Raw genomic sequence first — 26,500 nt, 5'->3', positions numbered from 1 at the left:
GCCTGTATGGTTTGGGAACCTACTTTCAGTTGTGCCAACGTGTCTTTCAGTAGTATGTAGGGGCAGAGACCCTGATTATAGTGATGTGTCATTTGCAGGTTTGATAAAATCACTGTTTTCTCTGCTGCAGATCTCCCAGTTCTTTGAATGCCAAGCTCTGTATAACCCCCTCCCCCACCACTGATTTGCAGCTTTCTGTGTATACTGTGCATAGGTAGTAAGCTGCCAGTCAGTGATGGGGTTGGGGTTACAGAGGGCTCATGACCATGGAGGACTACACAACAGCTTTCTAGTTGATAAAACAGTGATTTTATCAAAATTAAAATAAGCAGCCCAGTAAGTGACAAATTGCTGGAATCAGGATGTCTGCCCCAACATTATGCTGCTTTCAGATTAGGTGTCAAAAACCTGTTATCAACTTTGCAATTTACCTCTCTTTTTTTTGCCTCAATTTAAAAAAGGTAATTTTATATCCATAGTTTACAGTTCATTGACTAGGTTACCAGCCATCTCTGCAGTCTTTCAGAGGTGGACGATTTCCAAGGCAAGGAGCATGGGCATGCAATCTCTTTGCAGTGTTACTTTCGATTGAGGCATTTAGGGGACATTATTACTTTTTAAGGGGCACTTGGGTTATTATTCATTTGGGGAGAGGGCATTGTAGCTTTACAAGTATATTCAAGGTTATTTATTGCTTGAAGGTGGCACTTGGGCCATAACTTCAGAGAATCATATAATGCCGTATTATTTTCTAGGAAGTACACTGGGGGCACTTTTTTTTTTATTAGACACTTATTTTAGCAGCAATCTGTTTCAGGCACACTGCCTGTGTAGCAATTTTGGAGGATGGCTCCTGCAGGTGTAAGAAATTCACCCAAACTGCCCATCTTGTAGGCAGGATGGGCAGTTTGTGTGAATTGGGAATGGATCAGGACAGTGCTGGAAATGTGAGAAGTCAAATGTTCTTTCTTATTAACTCTGCAGACGAGTGATGTCATCATATCAGTATGGACCAAATGGAACAGACAAGAAACGTGTATGATTCAAATCAGAAAGAATGTCACCTATAACTCACCTTATTGTATGTACCTGAACCATAATGACTTTCATAAATGGCATGACTGGTATATATAACTTTATGGCTACTGTATGGTGGCAATATTTTTAGTAACAGTTTATTAATATATTTTGCCCATCTTGTAGGCAGGATGGGCAGTTTGTGTGAATTGGGAATGGATCAGGACAGTGCTGGAAATGTGAGAAGTCAAATGTTCTTTCTTATTAACTCTGCAGACGAGTGATGTCATTATATCAGTATGGACCAGATGGAACAGACAAGAAACGTGTATGATCCAAATCAGAAAGAATGTCACCTATAACTCACCTTATTGTATGTACCTGAACCATAATGACTTTCATAAATGGCATGACTGGTATATATAACTTTATGGCTACTGTATGGTGGCAATATTTTTAGTAACAGTTTATTAATATATTTTGCTCTGGGCAAAAGTTTAATGTGGGGCCCCAAATGCTGACATATTGCACCATCACACAAAAATATTTCGGTTGTATTTACATGCGCTGATTTCAGGTCGATAATCGAACGTGATCGATAATATTAAAGTCGTTCGACGCTTATTCCCGAGTATCTTTACACGGCTGAAAAGAATGATGGGGACAGATAGTCTTCGATACAGTATATTGCAGGTCCCATATAGTACATAAAGTATAATGCACTCCCCAAGGTCACTGATAGAGTATACTGTATCCCCCCCAGAGTATAATGCATCCCCCTCATAGTATAATGCAGGTCCCTTCAGAGTATAATGCAGCCACACACACAGCATAGTGCAGCCCTCAACACAGTACAATGCAGTCCCCCCACACACACATAGTATAGTGCAACCCCACCACACACAGTATAATGCAGCACACACACACACACACTATAATGCAGCCTCCACCACATAAACTATAATGCATACTAATGCACGCTCTGCTCTGGCAATTCTCTCACCGTTCCCTTCACTGCTGGCACAGCGTGGTGCATGATTAAATTACGTCATCACGCACCCGCTGTGTCAGAGGCAGAGAGGAATGATGGGGGAGGAAGCATTATCTGATGCTTTCTCCTACATCACTGCTTTCAACTGTATTGGTATCTATGATGCCGATAAGTTGAATGCACGATACAGGCCCATACCAGCCTCATGGTTTGCCACTATTAGCAGCATGCCACTGGCTGATGGCCCCTGGAGGAGCGGGGGCCATAAGCTGCTGCCTGGTCTGCCTGCCCCTAATGCCAGCCCTGGGTGCATGGTGGTATTATTAATCATTGCACAGTCTGTTTGTTATGCAGAGGTAATGGCAATATTATAATATTATGTACTCACTGCGTAGTTAACAATGTGTAGTAGTATTAGTAGTAATTTTGTTGCCCCAACTTTTACACTGCCACTGTATCTGTCATGCATCTGGGTTTGAACCCTTAAGCCTGTGCTTTGTGGTCACCTCCAGATCACTATTTTCTGTTATCCATGCTTTAGTCTTTTTAGGTTAATAGGTGTTTTCATTTTCTCATTTGTCTGCCCTATCACTTTTCCATTGCGACTTTATATACTTTCCCCCTGCTGGTATTTCCTGCTGGTGATGGTCTCATTTGGATGTTTGGATGTAAAATAAGTGTTTAACTCCATATCAGCATGGGTTCATGAGGAATTGCTCCTGTCAAACCAATCTAATCAGTTTTTATGAAGAGGTAAACTATATATTGGACCAAGGTGAGTCATTGGACGTGGTATATCTTGATTTTTCCAAAGCGCTTGATACCGTGTCACAAAAGAGGTTGGTACACAAAATGAGAATGCTTGGTCTGGGGGAAAATGTTTGTAAATGGGTAAGTAACCAGCTTAGTGATAGAAGCAGAGGGTGGTTACAGTGCCTTGCGAAAGCATTCGGCCCTCTGGAACTTTTCAACCTTTTCCCACATATCATGCTTCAAACATAAAGATACCAAATGTAAATTTTTGGTGAAGAATCAACAACAAGTGGGACGCAATTGTGAAGTTGAACAAAATTTATTGGTTATTTTAAATTTTTGTGGAAATTCAAAAACTGAAAAGTGGGGCGTGCAATATTATTCGGCCCCTTTAACGTAATACTTTGTTGTGCCACCTTTTGCTGCGATTACAGCTGCAAATCGCTTGGGCTATGTCTCTATCAGTTTTGTACATCGAGAGACTGAAATTCTTGCCCATTCTTCCTTGGCAAACAGCTCGAGCTCAGTGAGGTTTGATGGAGATCGTTTGTGAACAGCAGTTTTCAGCTCTTTCCACAGATTCTCGATTGGATTCAGGTCTGGACTTTGACTTGGCCATTCTAACATCTGGATACATTTATTTGTGAACCATTCCATTGTAGATTTTCCATTATGTTTGGGATCATTGTCTTGTTGGAAGACAAATCTCCATCCCAGTCTCAGGTCTTTTGCAGACTCCAACAGGTTTTCTTTAAGAATGGTCATGTATTTGGCTCCATCTTCCCATCAATTTTAACCATCTTCCCTGTCCTTGCTGAAGAAAAGCAGGCACAAACCATGATGCTGCCACCACCATGCTTGATAGTGGGGATGGTGTGTTCAGGGTGATGAGCTGTGTTGCCTTTACGCCAAACACATCGTTTGGCATTGTTGCTAAAAAGTTTGATTTTGGCTTATTCTGACCATAGCACCTTCTTCCATATGTTTGGTGTGTCTCCCAGATGGCTTGTTGCAAACTTTAAATGACACTTTTTATGGATATCTTTGAGAAATGGCTTTCTTCTTGCCACTCTTCTGTAAAGGCCAGATTTGTGCAGTATATGACTGATTGTTCTCCTATGGACAGACTGTCCCACCTCAGCTGTAAATTTCTGCAGTTCATCCATAGTGATCATGGGCCACTTGACTGCATCTCTTATCAGTCTTCTCCTTGTTTGAGATGAAAGTTTAGAGGGACGGCCGGGTCTTGGTAGATTTGCAGTGGTATGATACTCCTTCTATTTCAAGATGATCGCTTGCACAGTGCTCCTTGGGATGTTTAAAGTTTTGGAAATCATTTTGTATCCAAATCCAGCTTTAAAATTCTCCAAAACAGTATCACGGACCAGTCTGTTGTGTTCCTTGGTCTTCATGATGCTCTCTGTGCATCAAACAGAACCCTGAGACAATCACAGAACAGGTGCATTTATACGGAAACTTGATTACACACAGGTGGATTATATTTATCATCATTAGTCATTTAGGACAACATTGCATCATTCAGAGATTCACAATGAACTTCTGGAGTGAGTTTGCTGCACTGAAAGTAAAGGGGCCAAATAATATTGCACGCCCCACTTTTCAGTTTTTGAATTTCCACAAAAATTTAAAATAACCAATAAACTTCGTTCAACTTCACAATTGTGTCCCACTTGTTGTTGATTCTTCACCAAAAATTTACATTTGGTATCTTTATGTTTGAAGCATGATATGTGGGAAAAGGTAGAAAAGTTCGAGAGGGCCGAATACTTTCGCAAGGCACTGTATAAATGGTATATTCTCTAACTGGGTCAATGTGACCAGTGGCGTGCTTCAGGGGTCGGTGTTGGGATCTATTCTCTTCAACATATTTCTTAACGATCTGGTAGAAGGTTTGCACAGTAAAATATCAAAATTTGCAGATGATACAAAACTATGTAAAGCAGTCAATACAAGGGAAGATAGTATTCTGCTACAGATGGATCTGAATAACTTGGAAACTTGGGCCGAAAGGTGACAGATGCAGTTTAACAATGATAAATGTAAGGTTATACACGTGGGAAGAAGGAATCAATATCACCATTACACAATGAATAGAAAACCACTGGGTAAATCAGACATGGTGAAGGACTTGGGGATCCTAGTTAATGATAAAATTACCTGGAGCAGCCAGTGCTAGGCAGCGGCTGCCAAGGCAAACAGGATCATGGGGTGCATTAAAAGAGGTCTGGATACACATGATGAGAGCATTATACTGTCTCTGTACAAATCCCTGGTTAGACCGCACATGGAGTACTGTGTACAGTTTTGAGCACTGATGCTCAGGAAGGATATAATGGAACCAGAGCAAGTACAAAGGAGGGCAACAAAATTAATAAAAAGGATGGGGAAACTACAATACCCAGAGAGATTAGCAAAATTAAGATTATTTAGTCTAGAAAAAAGACGACTGGGGGGCGATCTAATAACCATTTATAAGTATATAAGGGGACAATACAAATATCTCTCTGAGGTGACGGTCACAAGGGGGCATTCTGCGTCTGGAGGAGAGAAGGTTTTTCCACCAACATAGAAGAGGATTCTTTACTGTTAGGGCAGTGAGAATCTGGAATTCCTTGCCTGAGGAGGTGATGGTGAACTCAGTCGAGGGGTTCAAGAGAGGCCTGGATGCCTTCCTGGAGCATAACAATATTGTATCTTACAGTGATTAGGTTCTTTAGAAGGACGTACTGTAGATCTGGGGATTTATTCTGACTGAATATAGGCTGAACTGCATGGACAAATGTCTTTTTTTGGCCTTGCTAACTATGTTACTATGTTACTATATTCAGCCATACTGCTGTAGCTTGAGCCAGTTATTGAAAGACGCTGTTTATTTTCTTTACCCTGCTGCTATCTACTGTTTCTTTTTAGGAAGTAGGTGGCATATTCTTTAACAGTATGTAATTAATCCTTTATTTTGTAATTTGTGGTTTGTATTTCAATTTCACCACATTTTCTGCTCTGTTTCTGTGGGCAATTTGCACTCTGCTCTGCCCTCCGGTTATTTATGAGGAACGTGAAGTGCTTGATGGCCTTTCAGGCAGTATAGGTCTGAGTTGCCATCATCTAGTCTGTGGTTAGGACTGTTCCAGCTCATGCAGGAACCACTAGGGACTGCGGGGTCAGGATCTCTAGTCTGTACAGAAATCAGCGGGGTCAGTTGCAGATTGTAGTGTGTTACCTATATTCCAGAGTGAGTTGCTACACTATTATAACATTAACTTTTCATGATAGGTTCCCTTTAAAAGGTTTATTTCCATCAGCAGGATTTCAACAATTTATATGCATATATATGGCTCTTTCACAGACAAGTCTAGCAATAACTTTATTTAGACAGTCTGTTCTTCCATTACTGAGAAATCAATCTTTGAATTGATATTTAAATGAGGCTGTAGATTTGAAGCTTCAGTCACTCCAGCGATATTTTGTCACCTCCTACTACACTGACAGCCACAATGCTGTTTGACTTCAAGCAAATGAGCTGTAAGTTAGAGGAGGAGAAGATGTAGCTGGGTGGGGAAATATAATTTCAAATGTTCAGTTCTCAGTAATGGAGGAACAGACTGACCATGGAAATGTTTTTCTGGACTTTTGTTTGAAAGCACAACATCTGTAAATCAATAATTTGGGGACTGAAATCCTCCTGGCAGTTTCCCTTTCACCTGTATACATTTTTATTCTCACCACTAGAATTGAGCGACTTTGGTCGGATCGGGTTTCGTGAAACAAAATTTGAGTCGGATGAACCTGGTCCGCCTAGGGCAAAAAAAGTCGGAGTTTTGTCTGAAACCCGACCCCAATGCAAGTCAATGAGGAATAAAAGTCGGCAATGAGTGGATGAATGTCACTCAACTCTACTCACCACTAGTGCAGACTTCAGCTAATGATTCAGCCCAACCCCCCCAAAATAGTGTCCCATAGTATTAACATCACAGGCAAGATTACAATCAAATAAAGCATATTTATTAAAAATCTGGAGTCAGATCACACTACTGACAATAAGTGATGAATACAGCTCAGATCCCAGAGCCTTGATGTCTTACATCCTGAACATATTTAATAAAGCTGAATATGTGGTTCCATATATTCTGTTTTTGTTATTTTTACTTAAAGTGTCAACTTCTGTACTTTGTGCTTTGATTATGGATGTCAGTTGTCTTTCCAATTTTAAAACCAAAATAAGTTTCCAATGCCTAAATGCCTAGGAGTCCAGAAAATAAATAATCTAAAATGGTGTGTTTCTGTGGCTTGTCTTCATTAAGAATGCATTTTCTATAATTGTTGAACCACATATTTTTGCTTCTGTTACACACGTTCCCTTGAAAACAGAGTTAAAACGACTTTACTAAAGGTGCGGTTTTACTGTTTCTAAATTCACACATGTGCGAGATTGGATATTAATACAGCTTACCAAATTTGCATAGCAAACCCTCTTTAACACAAGGGAACAAAATTAGATTTCCGCGTACAATATTATACATATGGTCTATTAAGTCATTTTTTAATACTGTATGTATCTTATTACTACTATTTAATTAAAGGTCTTGTTCTGCTTCTACCTATTGAGGTCTGGGTGTATATAATATTTCAATATATGAAATAAATGTAGCACAATGTCGACCTCTTTCTAAGAAATATTATTTAGATCAAAAGTGTTTCTTGTTTTATGCAAAGCTGAATTTTTGTGTGTTGAAATATTTCTGTGTTTTATAATATACTTCGAGAGAGTTTTTCTAATCAAAAAGTGAAAGAAATTTTGGCTAAGTTTGAGACCCAACCTCAGTATAGTTATTAATTAGCGGCTTAGAGCTTAGACACTTTTTTGCAACACTTTTTTAAAGTGAGTAGAAAAGGGGATTGCAAAATATTATAAACTGAATATATTTATTAAGTTTAAGTCAAAAGTGTTGGGACCTTTGTAATTGTTCCAGAAAATGAAGTATTTCTCCTAGAAAGTTATTGCAATTACACATGCTTTTTGCTTTTTTTTTTCTTGTGGTCTTGGGATTGATTGTACCAAAGACCAAAACTGTGATATAGGATTCCTGTATTTGATAGGGGCTATAAACTACTAAGCATGTTCACATATTTACTAGCTGAATGGCCATAGTATGTTTGTATATTAAGCTTATGTGCATTTCATTGTAAAAGCCCATTTTCTTTATTGCTTGAGGAAGAGCTTCTAGACTAGGCATATGACATCCAGGTAGTGAAATTCTTGGCCATCAAGTACTTTATATGGCCCAGTCTACGGGATGACTAGCTGGCGAAGAATACCTCTTATTGAGGGTCAGTTTTTTATGGGCTTTTCTTGAGACAATGTTTCACAAAGTTTAGTGAGCTACTGTATATTATAGCTCACACTGCTTCAATTTAGGAGCAGGTGCTTTTTTGCTCAAAGACATATAAACTCTATTGGCTATTCAGCTATTTTTTTGTGTGTTTGTGGTTGGATGGTGATAGGTAGGTTTTGTTTTTTGGTTTTTGTAATGTACTATTTACCATGTCGTCTTTGTAGCCCTTTATTGCAATAGGACTACTTTTAGATATTTTTGTCAAATAAGAATATTGTTTCTATTGGTATCCAAGAGGGCTTATATTTGATATTCCCTCTTTTACTGAGATGATGTGTACCATTTTTTCAAAACCTACCTTGGTCTAGGTGCTGTCTGCTATATTTGTCTACATATATTTACTCTATTGTATCAAAAAAACATTTTTAAAAAAGGTCTTGGGTTTCTTTATGGTGGTTCCTCTGTGATTTAAACCTGCAATAATGCTCTAGCACACATAATACTAAGAGGGGTTAATTGGCCATGTTAGGTCCAGGTCTAATTGTTAGCAGTTGAAGAGTTAGGGCGGATGAGCTGCTCACCATATCTCCACCCCTGGGTATGGTTCAAAAAATAAAATGGAGTCTGTTTGTTTCGCACATGATATGTGTCTGGAAGGAAGAAGACCTCCTGTGTGATATCTTTAGACTGAGCCAGAATGCTGTATGCTATCCAGCCTCCTGTTTGTCCTGGACTGTCTCTAAAGTGATTTTGTTGAAACTGTTTACTTTATTTTGCCTGCACTGAAAGGACGTTTATTTTCCTTGTGCCATAGTTCATGAAACTTTAATAAATCAGCCAGGAAATTTAAATTGAAATGGTTCCTGTGTTACCAAAAACCCAATGTTCACCAAATATGTTTGCCAAACGGTTTGTCCAACATACCTGAAACCCATTTAATTAAATGGGAGGCAGAAAACAAAGCAAAGACAACACCTTCAGAGGGGAAAAAGCTGCAAATAGTATAATTGTGCAGCATGAATGCATGAGGAGGGCCTGGGACAGTTCTTGGACCAGCATTTCTAGCAGAGAAATTGAACAGTAACAGGTGGATGAGGGACAGGTGTAGGCCTGGTGCTCTGAAAGGCCTACCAAATTCAGGCAACACACATGAAGGAGACCCAACTTGGCGTCCAAACATTTAAAAAATTAGAGCCAGAACCAAGGAAAAGTGGCATCACTTGACTCACAGTAGAAATTTGATAGTGGTAGAGCAGTAGTAAACCATGGGCCATGCATGAGGTATCAGGGTCTGGGCCAGCATTTAGAGCTTTTAATTGAAGTTTCAATTTTGATGAGGTTGGTGATGGACCGGTGTAAGTCTAATTTGCTGGGTGCCCTGATACCTCATACATCAGCTCAAACTGCTTTTCTTCTCAACCACATTCAGGTGCCACAAACATCAATTTTGCAGACTACTAATAGTAGAAAAATGTAAGGTTAGTAACAGAGGTAGTTGACTGATCAATCCACCCACAGTAGAAATTTGATAATGGTACAGCAGCAGTCAGCCATGGGCCATGCATGAGGTATCAGGGTCTGGGCCAGCATTAAAGGTTTTAAGTTTAAAATAAGACGAGGTGGGTGAGGGACCGGTGTGAGCCTGTTGTGCTGGGAGCCCTTGTACCTCATGCAACAGCTGAAAGTGGTTTTCTGCTCAGCCACACTCAGGTAGCACAAATTTGGAGTCCAAACATCAATTTCCTCAGAGTATAAATAGTGTAATAGAGCTCTCATACCCCTTCCACTGCAGGCAACCTGCCAGAGAGAGACCCAACTTGGCATTTCCATGTTTCCAAAATTTGTTTTGTATTATCACAAACCACTTAAAGTGGCATCAATTTCCTCATAGTAGAAGTAATATAATGGGGCTCTCATACCCCTTCCACTACAGGCAACCCGCCAGATGGAAACCAAACTTGGAGTCTTCACATTTCAAAAAAATATTGTCACACACCTCTAAAGTGGCATCAATTTTCCCAGAGTAGGAATAGTGTAATGAGGCTCTGACACCCCTTCCACTACATGCAACCCATCAGATGGAGACACAACTTGGAGTCTCCACATTTCCAAATATTATTGCCAGACACCACTAAAGTGGCATCAATTTCCACAGAGTAGAAATAATATAATGGGGTTCTGATAGCCCTTCCACTACAGGCAAACCGCCAGAGAGAGACCCAACTTGGAGTCTCCATGTTTCCAAAAATTGATTGAAACATCAGCAGCACTAACAACAGCAGGCACAGACGCCACGACAAAGGTGTCAACAAGCGTGTTTCGATGCTCCAGCATAAGCGCATCTATTTCCGAGGGAGGAAGCATCTAGCAACATTTTTGTTTTCTACCATGAATCTGGCAACCCAGTAGTCAGCACTATTTCGAATCCTAACAATATGGGCATCATGTTACAGACAGTGCAGCAAGAAGGCGCTCATTTGTCGGACACTACCTTGAGTTTCAAGTTAATGGTGTATTGGTACCATGGTAATGCTCAAGCTCGCTTTCTCCTTCTTATCCCAGCAATCATGGACAACAGAGGGGTGATTATTATACTCTTCATCTCCTGACTGTTGTGTGCACATCACCTCTTCCTCTTGTCCTCCTCCATTTGTTCCTCGGCTTCTGCACCTTTAGTAACAGTTTGTCTGTTACCATGAACACCCCTCAATCATTGAACCCATCTGTGCGATGACAGTCTGGAACTTGTTATAGATATTGTTATCCCTTTCGCATCCTTCTCTGCTTACACCTCTTCCTCTGGGTCCACCACCTCCTCATGCAGAGTATTCAAAGTGTGCTCCAGCATGTAGATCACTAGAATAGTGATGCTGATCACTGCATCATCAGCACCAACCATCTTAGTAGCAATTTCAAAACTGTACAGAAGGGTGCAGAGGTTCTTCATCTGTACCAACTCTTCAAGCGTGATTTGCACCAAGTCCATACTGCATTGTCCTAGGCTATGCAAAAGTATATACTGCAACTGGACTCATCGTTGCTGACACAGTCACTGCAACATGTGCAGAGTGTAATTCCTCTGTGTCGGCACATCGCATATCAAATTTTTAAACTGTAGGCTGAAAGACCTCTGTAGCAATGCAGATTGATGACCAGCAGGGTGCGAATGACAGAAGTGAGCACACAGCGACTGTGCTTTCAGCAGAAGCACATCCAGGCTGGGATAGTGGCGGAGAAATTGTACAACCAAAAGGTTGAGGATGTGAGCTATGCAAGGCACATGTGTCAGGTTGCCTTGGCATAAGGCCGCCACCAGGTTTGCACCATTATCACACACGGCCTTCCCTCAAATTCAGTGGAGACAGCCATTAATCAAACTCAGTATGGATACCTGTCCACAACTCTTGAGCTGTGTGACTGCGATCTCCAAGGCATATTAATTTAAACACTGCCTCATTTCAGTGAGCACTGGCTTTGTAGTAAGGAGGTGATGGGGATTCTCTCTGCACTGTTTGAACCGTCCCATAAAGGGAGAGGTTGAGGGTGAAGTTGGAAGCCAAAGAGGAGGTGGAGGAGGCAGCAGCAGGGGAGGAAATGTTAGATACAGAGGTTTGTCCCGCAAGCCTTGGGGATTCCATCACTTGTGGAGCATCCCCTTGACCGCCTGCCCACAAAGCCTTCAGAGTCAGTCAGTGCACAGTCAGCAAGATGTTTTCACGTGGACCCGTCCTGTGTGACACGGCCCGCAGGCCGGTACTAAAACAACAAGACAAGGCACGTGTAGCTGTTCTGTGTGACGCGACCCGCAGGCCAGTAACTGAAACAGCAAGACACGGGGAAAGGGGCAACAGTTGCAACGGTGGGCCCTGCGATAGGGAACGGGGACGTGGAGACCTCCTGCACTCCCCTGAATCAGTGTCCCTCCACTCCTAACAATCCCTAGGCCGGTTTCGCAGCGGGCGCCGATCAGGATATCTGTCACCCTAGCACACCCTACACCTATCCCTTGCTAGGGAGCTGGGTGGTGCAGGCACTGGCCCCACCCCTGTACTAATACACACCAGGGAAAAATACAAACAGGGGAAACACAAAAAGACTTATCTTGCTCTGCTGCAGCACCAGGCAGCAGAGTGCATCACCGGATTAACTTTTCGCAGTGGCTCGACACCTCAGAGCCAGCTGCCACCTTCACCATCTCACTCTGCTGTGGACACCGGTCAGCCAGAGTTCAACACCAGTTTCAGCAGTGGCTCCAACCTTCAAGCCAGCTGCTAACTTCACAGGTTTCTGCAGGGGCTTCACACCTCAGTCAGCTGCTCCCTTCACCGTGGTTGGAATCCCAAAAAGATGCTATCACCAACACCTGCTCATAGATCATGTGACCCTATATAGGAAAAGGGAATGGTCAAATGATCAGGGGTTAAAGGCTGCTATAATCCCAGTGACCACCGGGGGCAAAAGGCAAAGCAAAGAAAACATCAAGTACAATGACCCTAACGGCCACCGGGGGCAAAACTAGAACTGAAACCACCACAGAGCAAGAAAAAAAAAGTTACTAGTGCATTTTATCTGTCATGATCTAGCATGGATCATGACAGATGTAATGCCCCTGGCCATGTTTGCTCGCCCAGGATTCAGTGGTGAAATGCATCCTGGCAGACATAGATTTTTTTTCAAGGAACTGGTTATGTTGTCTTCAACATGCTGGTGTAGTTCATGTTGCTGGCACAGCTTTCTTAGAGAACTAATAGCGACTCTGCATCTGGTATTGGGGGGCTGCAACATCCATAAGCTTTCAGAAACCATCTGTATCCACCAGACAGAAAGGCAGCTTTTCTGTGACCAACAGAAAGGAGATGTGGAGTTCAAGCTCTTAGCTTTGGCGTGTGTAGGAGGAAACAGTCTTTTAAGTGACCATAACTGCGGGACTAAGGGCTGGCTGCTGTGCTGAGAGAGGGTGGAGTAAGGTGAACATGACATACTGCTGGACTGCGAGTGAGGTGCAGGCAGAGATGTTTTGGTGGATTGAGAAAGATGTGGTGTGATGGGTGAAAAAAACAGCAGGCATCTCCACTTTCATAACAGCTGACGGGCTCTCACTCATGTGAGTATGGTTTAATTTAGATTCAGTAAAGGAGTCTTTCAATTATAGGACTTTATTCTGGGTGTGTGTTTATTTGCAACATAACTGGGATTTGTGGCACTTTTATATTAACATTACATTTATATTATAGCAATCTTCAGCACCTAGCACTTTATAATTTAATTGCTCATTTTGTACATTTATTCATGAATATCATCCTAATATTGTATTATTATGCAGCAGCCTTATCACTTTCACTTTTAACACTGTCACTAATCACATGCTCCTATTAGCCTGTCAGATTAACTTGGAATGGTGCGCGCTTTTGCCTTTTCTGATGGCTATCAGACTTGCTTAGTCTCTTGAACTTTAGTATTAGCTGGCATGCACAGTGGCCGTTACTATGGCTTCCTGCGTACTTGCGGTCCAACTGCTGGGGATGACGAGTCACTTCCAGGAGAGCGGTGGAAGGGCATAGCACGCTGCGTCTTTTTCCATGGCAACTCTGACTGCATACGTGACACTCCACTTAGGAGCTTATTGGTCACGCAGAAATTTATAGGTTCCGGTGTCCCTTCTCCCTGACACACCCCCTGAAGAAATGTGTATGAAATGTGCATAGGAGAGGAGAGATGCGACACTGACCCCACACATTGTAAATATTGCTAAGGGCTTTGTCCATCTCGCATTTGCAGAGTCTGAAACATGTCACTCACAGCTATATAGCTCTAAATAGGATCCGGAGGGCGTTTTAGTGTCTTAATAACGATTCAATCCCATTGTATTTGATTTTAGCAATTGGTCACTTTATATATATATATATATATATATATATATATATATATAATGTTGGACTTAGGCATTCATTTTTTATCCTACCTCAGCACTGGCACTTTAGTTATCTTCTTTGTATAGCCTGCAATTATGTATAAAAAAGACCATTAAGAGGCAGGTTACTCCCCTCTATTTAAACTCCTCGAGATTTAAAGGTGTCATTAGCCATCAACGTCCCTCACATCTGAGGCATTTATTTTATATTTAATTTTTTGTCTATATCTATTTGTATATTCAATAAATATTTGCAATTTATTGAATTTTGATAAAAACTCTGTGCTTTTTCTGTCTACTTTTCTCCCATTGTTGAAAGGTTAGTGGTACAGATGGGATTTATGTGCATTTTTCTGGCACATGACATTTTGGATCATACACATGATATGATCGTTAACTTCAGTGTTTAAATCCCTACTTCATACTGTCCTCACATAGCAAAGACCTGCTGATAGATTCCATTTATTAAAAGGCATCTATAAAATACAACATCTTCACAACATGTTTTCAATTAATTGTTCAGCATTTAAAACATTTGCTAAATAAGCCATGAATCTCTACCATTTGTTTATATTATGTTTTACAAGTGTTTTTAGTGGTATGTTTTATTTAACATTTTATGTTTTTTTTCATGTATTTTTCAATTTATATGGAGAAGCCTGAGGAAATAATGTCAGAAAAACACCTTAGCCAGAGCATTCAACATTATGATAAAAGAAAAACTAATAAAATGGCAAAAACAAAACTGCTGACTAATAGAATTTAAAGTAACAACTTGTTGCAGTGCTTTTGAGGAAAATTGCTGTTAAAATTCCACCCCTAAAAAAGTTGCAAAACAAACACAACTAAATACTGTGTCCAGGACTGGTGATAGGGGCAGGAAAACTAAGCATTTGCCTAGGGCCCCAACTCTCTCAGTGGCCCTTGAATAACTGAGGTTTGGCACCAGGCCCTCTTTGCTTTTGTATCAGCATCTTAGATGGCAATATATTTGAAATCAATGACTGAGGACAGAGCATCATGTGATGCTCCCTCTCCCATCATTCCTCCTCTGTATCTGAACATCTGATGCAGTGGGCGTGATGACGTCACTTTATCGTGTACCACGCTGTGGCGGCAATAGAGCTGCTGAGACAGGAGCATCGGGGGAACAGGGATAGGTGAGTATTATAGTTATTTATGTTTTTTTAAATCAGTGCCTACAAGGTGGCCATAATGCTGCATTATACTATATAGGGGCTGAAAACCGACTAATGTAACAAAGCTGAAGCTGTTTTTTAGACAGGAATGGGCTGAAATTTCTACAAACCAATGAGCAGATCTTATCAGTAATTGCCAGAACATACTTTTGACACTCCTATCTGTGATATTGGATATTTTTCCTAATGTAAAAATGACAAATTGTAATATTTTTGACTCCTTTGTTTGGTTTGTGTCTCTTCTATTTTGAAAACTGAAAATCTGACATGGTTTTGGGTAAAATTTATGTAGAAATATGGAAAATCCTAAAGGGTTCAGAAATATAAAAGGATCATTTTATCTCCTGTATTTTATCTTCTACATCTTCATATAGGGTTTATTGATACTTGTTGACCATTGCTATAGCACTTATCAGTGCTGGAGAAATATCAATTAAGCCCATGTGGGTGGCGATAGGTAGGGAATAATTAAAAGCATCAATGTTGATGCATTTGCTGAGCCTTTCACATCAGTGGGTACGTCACATCAATATTTTAAAGCCAAATGTAGGAATGAATACAAATGCAAGAAAAGTGCAAATATTTCCATTATGCATTTTCTTTATTCAATTTCTGATTTTGGCTTACAAATACTGATCCTCCTGTACTGTGTCCATTTTAAGACTTTGACATCTGAATCTGATATCTGACTTTGACATGTGACTGTGATATGTGACTTTGACATGTGACTTAGATCTGACTCTGACATCTGACTCTGACACCTAACTTGTTTGCTTATTATATATTCCTACTAAAATATCTGTATCCAATAAATAATGACCCTATAGCTTAATGGAAAGGCATCTGTTTCACACATAGTTTTGGTTTCAATGGGTAATAATAAAAACAAAATATTCACTGTCCACTACTGGATCTTAATCCTAAAACTTTCTGCCTGCAACCATTGAGCTATAGACTCTGTTGAAGACAGGTAGGCCTTCTATTTGGTTACGTGATTTTGAGTGCATACATTGGTCTTAAAGTTATTGGGGCTTTCACACTAACCTCCTCCAACCGAAATTCAAATGATGTTTGATTTTGAAGTTTGACTCTGATATCTGTCATTCTTCACACATTACAAAGAGAATCATAATGTCTTTCAGACACCTTGGGTATTTGCATGGCTAATTACATAAGCAACGAAAAATCAGTGACCAGAATCATCTGAACCTAAGGCTGGATGGCAAGATTTCTGTCTCATAGAGCATATCTTCTATGTTCTTAACCCAGGAGAACAACATTTTTTTAATTTTTAAAATTACTGTATGCTGGCTAGCACACAAACTCTAGTGCCTCATATTAACTTTCACCACATGATAAATACCATTTACAAGTGAGACTATATTTTGAAGGGTTTGGACCATCACTAACTTTGCTAGCATAACCTAGCGATCTGCCATCAATCATAGAATCATAGAATCGTAGAGTTGGAAGGGACCTCCTGGGCCATCTGGTCCAACCCCCTGCTCAAAGCAGGATTCGCTAAATCATCCCAGTCAGATGTCTGTCCAGCCTCTGTTTGAAGACTTCCATTGAAGGAGAACTCACCACTTCTCGTGGCAGCTTGTTCCCCTCATTGATCACTCTAACTGTCAAAAAGTTTTTTCTAATATCTAATCTGTGTCTCCTCCCATTCAGTTTCATCCCATTGCTTCTAGTCTTTCCTTGTGCAAATGAGAATAAAGTTGATCCTTCTACAATGTGACAGCCCTTTAGATATTTGTAGACAGCTATTAAGTCTCCTCTCAGTCTTCTCTTTTGCAAACTAAACAATCCCAAATCCTGCAACCTTTCTTCATAAGACAGGGTTTGCAGACCGGTCACCATTCTGGTTGCTCTTTTCTGAACTTGCTCCAGTTTGTTGATGTCTTTTTAAAATGTGGTGCCCAAAACTGGACACAATATTCCAGATGAGGTCTGACCAAACAGGAGTAGAGGGAAATAATGACTTCACATGATCTAGACTGTATGCTTCTGTTAATACATCCTAGAATTGCATTTGCCTTTTTTTACTGCTGCATCACACTGTTGACTCATATTCAGTCTGTGATCTATTAGAATACCCAAGTCTTTTTCACATGTGCTGTTGCTTAGCCCTAATCCTCCCATTCTGTATATGCTTTTTTCATTTTTATTGCCCAGATGTAGTACTTTGCATTTTTCCCTGTTAAAAACCATTCTGTTAGTTGCTGCCCACTTCTCCAGTTTATTTATATCTTTTTGAATCCTCTCTCTCTCTTCTCTAGTATTAGCTATCCCTCCTAGCTTTGTGTCATCAGCAAATTTAATCAGTTTACCCTCAATTCCTTCATCTAAATCATTGATAAAGATGTTGAACAATACAGGGCCCAGGACAGAGCCCTGTGGTACCCCACTTGAGACATTCTTCCAACTGGATGTACAGCCATTTACGACCACTCTTTGGGTCCGATCACTAAGCCAGTTATGAATCCACCTAACAGTTGCCTTGTCCATTCCATACTTAGTCATTTTTTCAATAAGGATTGTATGAGAATGTCACAACCCTTTTAAATACCCATATATTTGACCTGGAAAATACATTTCCATTGATACATTGTTAGGGATAGCGGTTTACACTAAATGAAAATAAATTATAAAGTGCAATCGCAACCCAGGGTCCACCGTGCAGAGATGTTTGCTGCTAGTGAACAATGATGGAAGCTAAACAGCGAGCGATTGTTTGAAGAGACAATGTTCCATTCAAACTATGTGGCGTTAACACAGAGTACCAAGCTCCGTTACTTCACAGAGCGGTACTGAACAAAAGTATACTAAGAGCAATACCCTGTTAAACATCACAGGGATAAAGCATGTGGAACTTATATGACACTAGATATAATACCCTCTAGGCTAGGGGTTGGTCTTGCCCAGTAACTCAACTATGCTAACTGCACACATGAAGGAAACTGGTGCAAAGCCAAGAGACTAATTGCCCCCACTGACGCTAGCTGCCTGCCTACGAGTACAGTCCCAGAGCTTAGACAGACTCACACAACCTGCAGACAGAATGGTAGAGAATCCACACTCACACACCATAACATACGTGATACTAGTGCACCGATGTGTGCCGATGGGAGCCTTTTATACATTAGTCTCCACCCCTAAACACTCACGCCCAGCCGTCTGTGACATCACCCGCAGGCCAATCCGAAGCTGCCACATCATCAGAGCAGGTAACATCCGACCACCAATGAGAAGATGCCACATCACAGACATGCTCAGCAAGGTTATCTCTGGACTTAGACACCTGTGTATCACTGGCTCCCATAGACTTAGCTGAAGAGCCAGCAGCAACCAAGCAAATACTACAAGCCTCAGCAAGACGCTGGGACCGAAGTCTGTGCTGAGCAGCAATCTGAGCAGCAATCTGAGCAGCACCAGGCAATGCTCGGGATCTATCCTGTGCAGCAGGAGAATCATGGCACTTAACATCCCCCATGGCCTCGTTTGCCACGCTTGAAAGTTGCCACAAACTGGGAGGCATGAATGTGCTCTTGCTCATCGGCCAAAGCTCTGCTTTGCTCCAACTGCACAGTGGTTATTTTAGTACACGGGAGACCACCCTGTTTGCAGATATGTGACCCAGAGTGACCCACCGGCTGAAGACTAGATGGTACATAGATTTCGCCCAGGGGCACCTGGGCCTTCAGACACAGACTCTCACAGAAACTGCCCCATTTCTGTATGGTCCCCTTTGCCCAGTCAATCTGGGGAGAATAGAGGGGCAGCCAAGGCAACTCCAGAAGTACCTCATCCATACCCTCAGGGATAACGAGAAAATAGACTATCTCCTGATGTTTTAGAGACACAGTGAGAGAAAGACATAGTCTGATGGGAAATTAGGGTTGGTAAAACGAACCCATTAGCTACCCGAATGGACATAGGCTTAGGAAGTCTCATTGTTGGAATTGCATGCCGTTGTGCGAAGGTAGCAGACATGAAATTGCCCTCAGCCCTAGAGTCCATGCAAGCATCATCATTGAGAGTAATCGACCCAAACATTAAAGAGACCCCAAGGCCAATTTGGAAGCCACATCTACTGAAACCAGTGAGCCTCTACCTAAAGCCACCAGATGCTGTGACTCCTTCTGATGCTTGGGACAATTATTAGCAAAATAACTGGTCTGCCTGCAGCCAAAACAAAGTACATAGTGGGTGGTAGATTCTGCTCAAGAGACATCCATGAGCTCTACAGGATCATCTGCCTGAGTTGGTGGATTCATGGGATTGGTGAAGTTCGGAGCCAACCGAATCCCATGTCTACTCTGAGCTCTCTCCAATCCCCGCTCAGCGTGCCAAAGATCTATGCGAGATGACACGGATATCATCTCCTCCAGAGTAGTGGGAATCTCCCTAGTGACCAAAATAATCTTTGACATGATCTGCCAAACCCTTCCAAAAGATAGGTATCAGGACTTTATCAGGCCACTCTATCTCAGTAGTCAGGGTATGAAATTGGATGGCAAATTGACTAACCATGGACGAACCCTGAGTTAATACCAGGAGTAGGAGTGCGGTATCATAGGTTACTTGTGGCCTCAAAAAGACCTCTTTCAGAGCACCCAAAAAATGAGAGGTGTTACGAATCAGTGGGTCATCTCGATCCCTCAATGGCGTAGTCCACTCCAACGCTCTGCCTGACAAGAGCGAAATCACAAATCCCACCTTGGTTCGCTCAGTTGGGAATCATGCTGTCATGATCCCAGTGCAGGGTTTTGAGCTGCACGTCAGGGGTTAATGTCTGGAGCTCAGTGCAGGCTTTGACCTGCGCACCTGGGGTTAATTATTGTGTCCTCTTGTTGGTTCTGGGAGAGCTTCTTAAACCCCTGGGAAGCTCCAATCCCTGTCAGTTATACTTTTGCCTTTGGCCGAGTGTGGTGACCTCTGTGTGCCTGTGCCTGTTCGTTGTTATAGCTTGTTTATATGGTTCTGACCTAGTTCTGTTCCCCGTTGTGAGTTTGCCTGTCGATTCTGTACTTCGCTACCCTCCCTGTGTATGACTCATTGCCTGTGATCTGACTACTCTCTGTTCGCCCCTCTTGTACCTTGCATTTATCTCTGTGTATGACTCATTGGCTACGTCCTGACTATCCTCCCTGTCTATGCCCCTTGGTAACTTTGTTTCGCAGTTACCCTGCTAGGAGTTCTCTTGCAGCTCCTAGCGCTCTGGAGTTTAGGCCACGCCCCCATCAGTCTCGTGCTTCAGGTCCTGTGGTTCTGAGGTACGCACCTACTCGGCTGCTGCCAGCTCCACAGGTATCTTTGAGCACAGTTCGCTTTACTCAGGACACGTGCACTGGCTCAGTGAACAAGTGCAGTGCGGTGTTCCTGACATTGTAACTGACCGTGAACTTTTTTTTTTCTCTCCTCACTTCTGCAGCATGGACCCAATGCATGCCTTATCTGAGCAGGTGAAATGCTTGACTCAGTCGCTGCAGAAGCTAAGTTTGGAACACCAAGCTCTGGCCCAGTCCCAGCAGCAGGTTGCAGACTAGGTTCAGGGGGTGCTTTCCGCAGGCTTTCAGCAGGTGGGGAATAGAGATGTCATTTTAGTCCCACCCGAATCCCCGGTTAAATTGCCAGATACGTTTTCTGGTAACAAAGATGAATTCAGAGCATTTAAGGAGGGCTGTAAGCTCTTTTTCTCTTTGAGTCCCCGCTCCTCTGGGGATGAGAAACAGAGGGTGGGGGTGGTTATGTCCCTGCTTAGGGGGTCTCCACAAGACTGGGCATTTTCGCTTTCCTCTTCTGCCCCTGAGAGAATGTCTGTGGATGCGTTTTTTGAAGCCTTTGGGCTTATTTATGATGAGCCTGATAGAGTGCGTTTGCCTGAGGACAAGGTGATGAGTGTCTGTCAAGGGGAGCACTCGGCCAAGTGGTTCTGTACTGAATTCAGACATTGGGCAGCCGAGATTTTTTGGAGTGATGCCGCCCTTCAGGGGCTGTTCCGTAGAGGCCTGTGTGAATGTCTGAAGGAAGCCCTAGCACTCCATTCTCCACCTGACTCCCTGGAGGATGCCATGACCCAAGCGGTTTGCATGGATCGCAGACTGCGGGCTAGAGGCGTTATGCAATGGGAAACACCATTATTCTTCAGTGGAGGCGAGACCCGGACTCTTCCTGTGGCTATGGAGGTGAGTGCTGTCACCTGTGAGGAAAAGGAAAGAAGACGCCGGGAGAAGCAGTTGTGCTTCTATTGTGGGGAATCTGGACACTGGAAGAAGGACTGTCCCTCCTGTCCGTCATCCTCCAAGATGGCGGGAAACGACTAGGTCTGGGTAGTAGTCGAGGAGGCTACCCAGACCTTCAGGTACAATTTTCCTCATGTGCAAAAATGGTACTTGCAGGTGGAACTGGAACTTGGTAATGCTCCGGTTCAAACTACTGCTTTTCTCGACTGTGGTTCTGCCGTGAACCTGATTGATACCCAAATTATGACTCTTAATAAGATAGGGATAGTCAGACTTCAGGATCCTGTTAAACTTGTGGCAATTGACTCATCCCCTCTTACCAAGGACGGTATCTGTTGCAGGTCTAAACTTTTTTCTCTAAAAGTGGGTTCCTTTCAAGTGGAAAAACTAAGTTGCCTTCTGCTAGATAACTTGCCTGCAGGACTGGTACTGGGGATGCCTTGACATCAACGCCATAATCCTATCATTGATTGGGTGACAGGGGAGATCACTCAATGGGGATGTAAAGATAAATGTGGTAACCTGGGACATCTTGTTAACGCTGTTAAATCCGTATCTGTGTCGTCTGTCGGTCTGGAAGGTATTCCGGAGTACCTGAAGGATTTCGAAGACGTTTCTTCCGAAAGTGAGGCTGAGGCGCTGCCACCACATAGACCCTACGATTTGCCATTGATTTAGTACCCGGAGCCAAGTTACCTAAGGCTCAATTGTTCAATTTGTCCGGGCCTGAGCGCCAAACCATGAAGTAGTACATAGCTGAGAGTCTCCAAAAAGGGCATATCAGGTCTTCTGTGTCACCTGTGGCAGCAGGATTCTTCTTTGTGAAGAAGAAAGATGGTGGTTTGCGGCCGTGCCTCAACTTTCGGGAACTGAATAAGATAACGGTTAGGAACACTTACCCGCTTCCCCTCATCCCAGATTTATGTAACCAGCTAGCTGGGGCCCAATGGTTCTCCAAGTTAGATCTCCGGGGGGCCTACAATCTGATAAGGGTTCGGAAAAGGGACGAGTGGAAAACTGCATTCCTCACATCAGAAGGACTCTTTGAAAACCTGGTAATGCCGTTTTGGTTAACTAATGCGCCCGTTATTTTCCAGAATTTCATCAATGTGGTGTTTTCTGACCTGATAGGCTGTTTTGTTATTATTTATTTGGATGACATTTTGGTGTATTTCCCGGACATCCAATCTCACTTGCAACATCTACAGACTGTTCTCCAGAGACTCAGGGAGAACCAATTGTTCGCTAAATTGGAAAGATGTTCGTTTTGTACAGGAACTGTCTTTTTTGGGGTTGATTGTGTCCTGTGAAGGGTTTTGTATGGATCCTAAGAAGGTGCTGGCGATTGCTGACTGGGTTCAGCCTTGAGATCTCAAGGGGCTCCAGCGCTTCTTAGGATTTGCGAACTATTATCGGAGATTCATTAAAGGTTTCTCACAAGTGGTTAAACCACTCACGGATCTTACCCAGAAGGGCGCTGATGTAAAAAATTGGTCTGTACTCGCTAAGGAGTCCTTCTCAGCTATTAAGAAATGTTTCATGTCCGCCCCGGTGTTGGTACAACCAGACCCATCTAAACCATTCATTGTGGAGGTGGATGCTTCTAAAGTGGGGGTGGGGGCTGTGCTGTCCCAGGGTCCGGCCACCCTTATCACGGTTGTCATGGATCACAAAAATTTGGCATACCTTGAATCAGCTAAGAGTCTTACTCCTAGACAAGCCCGTTGGTCACTTTTTTTTTTCACGATTTCAATTCTCCATTACTTTTCGACCGGGGTCCAAAAATGTTAAAGCGGATGCCCTGTCCAGAAGTTTTGACCCGGTGTCTCCCACTGAGCAGACATCCTCCATTCTTCCCCCAGGGGTGGTAGTGGCAGGGGTCTCATCTGAGTTGGAACAAAAAATTCTAAGGGCTCAGGCCCTAGCTCTGGCAACCAGGCCAGGGGATAAATTGTTTGTTCCAGATGTATTGCGGCCTAGACTTCTGCAGGAGTTTCATGAGTCTAGGTTGAGTGCTCATCCAGGTATCACGTCCACTAGAGAGGCAGTAGCCAGGGGTTTTTGGTGGCCTTCACTAAGGTCCGATGTCAAAAATTTTGTTTCTGCTTGTGGTGTGTGTGCCCATTCCAAAAGTTCGCATAACCGGCCGGCTTGGGAACTCATACCGTTACCGGTTCCTGATAGGCCATGGACTCATCTTTCCATGGATTTTGTTACCGGCCTTCCACTTTCCAGGGGCAATACCGTAATCTGGGTGGTGGTGGATAGGTTTTCTAAACAGGCCCATTTCATTCCCTTGGCAGCATTACCCTCAGCAGAAACATTGTCAAGGTTATTTGTGCAGCATGTGGTCCGATTGCATGGGGTGCCCCTGAATGTTGTGTCTGAAAGAGGTGTGCAGTTTGTGGCCAACTTTTGGAGGGCGTTCTGTATGAAATTGGGCATCTCACTCTCCTTTTCGTCGGCATATCACCCGGAGAGTAATGGTCAGACAGAACCCTCCAATCAATCCCTGGAACAAATTTTCAGGTGTCTGACCTCCACCAGACAGGAGGATTGGTGTGATGCGTTACCGTTGGTGGAATTCGCTTTTAACAACTGGGTGAGTCAGTCCACCAACATGTCCCCATTCCTGATTAACTATGGGTTCAATCCGCATTTTGGGGCATTTTCATGGGTGGATTACGGTTGTCCAGGGGTAGAGGGGTCCGTTCAACAGTTAAAAAAACCTCTGGGCTGAAGTCCAGCGTAATATCTCTCGGGCCCAGGGGAGGTACAAATATTTTGCTGACAAAAAGAGAGCCTCGGGAGACAGGTTTCAGGTGGGAGAGAAGGTTTGGCTTTCCACACGTAACATCAACTTAAAGGTACCATCAGCTAAATTGGGACCAAAGTTCATTGGTCCATACGAGATTATGGAGATAGTCAACCCAGTGGCATATAGGTTGCGTCTCCCCGCCTCCTTAAAAATATCCAATGTGTTCCATAAATCTCTGTTGAAATCCGTAGGGTCTGTCAAATAGGACTCCGAGCCTGTTGTTCTTCCAGTGCTGGTGGAGGGTCAGTTAGAGTATGAGGTAGGACATATTGTGGACTCTCAGGGGGTGCGCCGCTCTTTTCAGTACCTGGTCCACTGGAAGGGATATGGACCAGAGGAGCGCCCATGGGTCCCTGCTCGCTCTGTACATGCAGATCGCCTCGTTCGGGCTTTCCATGCCAAGTACCCGGGGAAGCCTGGGGGTCCAGAGGCCCCCGTTGAGAGGTGGGTACTGTCATGATCCCAGTGCAGGGTTTGAGCTGCACGTCAGGGGTTAATGTCTTGAGCTCAGTGCAGGTTTTGACCTGGGGTTAATTATTGTGTCCTCTTGTTGGTTCTGGGAGAGCTTCTTAAACCCCTGGGAAGCTCCAATCCCTGTCAGTTATACTTTTGCCTTTGGCCGAGTGTGGTGACCTCTGTGTGCCTGTGTCTGTTCGTTGTTAAAGCTTGTTTATATGGTTCTGACCTGGTTCTGTTCCCCGTTGTGAGTTTGCCTGTCGATTCTGTACTTCGCTACCCTCCCTGTGTATGACTCATTGCCTGTCATCTGACTACTCTCTGCTCGCCCCTCTTGTACCTTGCAGCTATCTCTGTGTATGACTCATTGGCTATGTCCTGACTATCCTCCCTGTCTATGCCCCTTGGTAACTTTGTCTCGCAGTTACCCTGCTAGGAGTTCTCTTGCAGCTCCTAGCTCTCTGGAGTTTAGGCCAGGCCCCCAGCAGTCTTGTGCTTCAGGTCCAGTGGTTCTGAGGTAGGCACCTACTCTGCTCCTGCCCGCTCCACAGGTATCTTTGAGCACAGTTCGCTTTACTCAGGACACGTGCACTGGCTCATTGAGCAAGTGCAGTGCGGTGTTCCTGACACATGCAGCCATTAACTCCAGGTAAATAGAGCACTGATAAACAAAATCTCTGTAGGCCTTACTGTCCCTGGAAAATTTATCGGACAGCAAAAATCGTGGTACAGGTGGATCAGGCGCCGCAGAAGAAACTATAGAGGCTGCTTTGCTAGCTCCCTGAGCTGCCATGGTGGAAAAATCGACAGCAAAAGCTGCCTGCTAAAAAGAGGACAACCTGCTCTCCAGCTGTTGAACTTATCGCTGGAGTCGCTGCTCGTTCACCATTTCTAGCCAGACCCTGGCACTAGTATACTGTTAGGGTTGGCGGATTACACTAAGTTAAAATAAATGATAAAGTGCAATCGCAACCCGCAGTCCACTGTGCAGAGATGCTTATCTGCTGCTAGTGAACAATACCAAAAAAACGGAAGTGTGAAACCAAAAAGTATAATTAAAATGAAAAGTTTATTAAATACACAAAAAGGATAAAATTACATTGGTAGAAAGGGACTGAAACTGAACAGAATGAACTCCAAGGGGTCTACAGAAAAAAGTTATATACTTGTGACAATGAAATCACATAGTGAGCAATGAAGGAACCTAAACAGCGAGTGATTGCTTGAACACACTATGTTAACGCCACACAGTGTGAACAGAAAACTGAGTACCAAGCTTCGTTGCATCACAGATAGAGTTGAGCGAAACGGGTCGGTCAAATTCAAAAGTCGCCGACTTTAGCTAAAGCCGGGTTTCGCCGATCGAAACCCGACCATAGCGTGAGGTCGGCCATGAGGTCGCCGACCCGCATGCCAAGGTCGCGTTTCAAATACTGCTTCCAGCGCCTTTTCTCAGCCAATAATGAAGGATGCACACTGTGGGCAATGCGATGACATGGGCAGCGGCCATCACCATCTTAGAGAAAGGCATTGAAGTGATTGGCTGGCTTTGTGTGGCGTCACAGTTGCTATAAAAGGTCATGACCGCCGACCGCCATCTTACTTCTGCCGATCTTAGAATAGGGAGAGGTGCTGCTGCTGATTCTGAATAAGGAGAGTATTAGGCAGGGAAGAAGAAAAAAAAATAGGTTCTGCTGATAGCGCTTTTCACTGTACAGTTAGTGTGCAGTGAAAGGGGAGGATTTTTTTG

This window comes from Dendrobates tinctorius, unplaced genomic scaffold (assembly GCF_039654945.1).
Source record: "Dendrobates tinctorius isolate UK_male_01 unplaced genomic scaffold, ASM3965494v1 ptg000060l, whole genome shotgun sequence".
In the NCBI taxonomy this organism is placed as follows: domain Eukaryota; kingdom Metazoa; phylum Chordata; class Amphibia; order Anura; family Dendrobatidae; genus Dendrobates; species Dendrobates tinctorius.
This window is presented reverse-complemented; position numbering follows the sequence as displayed.